General features: G+C 52.6%; 1 non-coding gene across 1 annotated transcript; it reads right to left on the bottom strand.

The window, feature by feature from the left end:
• Window positions 1–443: 443 nt before the first annotated feature.
• On the bottom strand, window positions 444–517 carry TRNAT-AGU (transfer RNA threonine (anticodon AGU)). The gene has a single exon. It is a non-coding gene; the product is annotated as a tRNA-Thr (tRNA).
• Between the last annotated feature and the right edge of the window lie 1,736 nt (window positions 518–2,253).

Genomic DNA, 2,253 nt, shown 5'->3' with positions numbered 1-2,253 from the left:
TATGCAACACAAGCAAGTAAGAAGAGGTGAAAGGTGGGTCTCATACTGATGGGTGACAAAAGCCTCAGCACCAGACAGCGCGCCAACACGCACACAAACTGTAAGAGGGGGGGAAAAAAAAAAAAAAGAATAGCTTCGTTTACCTGAGAGGCTATTGAAAGTCAGGAGATTAGGGGGGAAAAAAAAAAAAAAAATTGGGAGAAGCATTTCCTTGGCTCTTTATGAATGAACACCGGTGGGGCGGGTGTAACCTGTGCAAGGGGCTGCCGAGCCGGGGGCGGACAACGCGCGTGGCGCGTGCCTGAAAAGGGATGTTTTAATTTTTACATAAATAACGGATTTTCCCCCCGTAACCGCCGCGCAGCTGCAGCGCGGCCGCCCCTTTCGCCGCGGCGACCGGGCGGCCCCGCCACCACCGGCAAAACGTGGGTCCCGCCCCGCGTAGGCACCGCTGGGATTCGAACCCAGGATCTCCTGTTTACTAGACAGGCGCTTTAACCAACTAAGCCACGGCGCCGCGCGGTAAATGTAGCCTCCGCGCCGAGCCAATACATCGGCGAGCAACGGCCGCGCTGCCGGTCTGCGGCGCCGCCGCCGCCCCGGCCCCGCTGCCCGCGGAGCCCCGCGCGGCCCGGCGGGACGAGGCGGCGGCGGGCTCGGTGCCGCCGCCAGCTCAGCTCCTGCCGCTGGGCGAACAGCGCCTTGTGCGGCAGCTGCGAAGAGCCGGGAAAAGAACGGCTGCGGGACCGACCGCCGATTGCACACACGCGTCAGCGTTTGTTTTGGCACAACACGCGGGAAGACTGAAGGAAAATAGATAAACGTCGGCATTTCAAAAAATATTCAGGCACGATTGCTTACAGTTAGGCTCCGCTCCTGCCTTACCCCCAGTGGCTAGGTTGCCCAAAGCTCACAGCAGAAGATACCAAGGGAAGATGAGGCCTCAATGACGTGCTGCAATCATCTCTAATGATGCAAAAACTAACCCGCAATATGCACACGCACACACTGCTTATGTGCTTTATGATCTGTGCACACACGTAACACTAGACCACCTGACCAAACACACACATGTTCATACAAGCTAAATAACCAGAAAAAATAATGTGGGTAGTTTTCTCCAGAGCTAACCAGGACTCTTCACAGGCAGTTGATGCTGCCACCAGTAAAACACCTTCCCTCAGAGCCCCAGCCCTTCAGTCTGTCACCTGTGCAGGGCAGCAAAGGAGGATGCACCACGCCAAGAATCAGATGGTGTTACCAGGCAGGAATGAGCCATGAACGAACATGGAGCCTGGCCCACAACCCAAGGTCATGGGCAAAGGGCTTCTTCAATTAACTCCTACTGAAGGGCAGCCACGCTGACTGGGTCTGAAACAGTCTTACAACTTTCTCATCACGTTAGAGCAGAGACTGAGCAAATTAGTCAAACTACAGGGGTACAAGAGGCAGGAAAAATGTAGGTAAATCTCCATCTTGTGAATTGCCTGTAATTATCACATTCTCAACAAACCTATGCTGCACACAAACATGAGTCTACTGCTGTGCGGGTTGAAGACAAGCTGACTCACCTGGCATTCAAGCACTAAACAGGTGCAGGTAATGGACAGAAAACAGCAGTAAGTAATAAAAATTACTGATTTTATTAAAACCAGAATGTAAGAATTAATTTTCCCTTGTTTTTCTCAAATTGGGAATGTCATGGGTTAGGCCGAACCCCACACACAGCCAGTCACTCACCTTCCCCCACCCCTAGGATTGAGGGAGAGAATTAAAGGAGAAACGGGAAACCCATGGGTTGAGATAAGAACAGTTTAATACAGATGATTTAATACACAGTGTAGATGCTCACCACCCCCTTGTATGCGAAGCCCGTCTCGTCCCGAAGCTGCAAATCCTGGACGAACGCGAGGCCTCGAAATAGAGAGGGGCAGAGAGAGAGAGTACTCCGAGAGTGGGAGTACTGGGAGAGAGAGAGAGAAAAGGCAACAGAGCGAAAGAGCAGCCAGTGCAAAAGAGCAAAAGCGGCGAAAGAGCCAAAGCGCAAAAGCCCTTCTGTCCGGCTGACCCTCACTTTTATACTGGGCATGACGCTGCATGATATGGAATATTAATTGGCCAGTTTGGCCCTCAATCCTAAGTTCCACCACAAATCACAAGGGGAATCGTGTCCCCCTTGTCCCAGCTATGCTCCCCCCTTATCCCACCGTGCTTCTGCACTCCGGCACACTGAAAAGTCCTTGGAGTCTCAAA

The sequence above is a fragment of the Tauraco erythrolophus genome, chromosome 15, assembly GCF_009769465.1.
Source record: "Tauraco erythrolophus isolate bTauEry1 chromosome 15, bTauEry1.pri, whole genome shotgun sequence".
Lineage (NCBI taxonomy): Eukaryota > Metazoa > Chordata > Aves > Musophagiformes > Musophagidae > Tauraco > Tauraco erythrolophus.
This window is presented reverse-complemented; position numbering and strand designations above follow the sequence as displayed.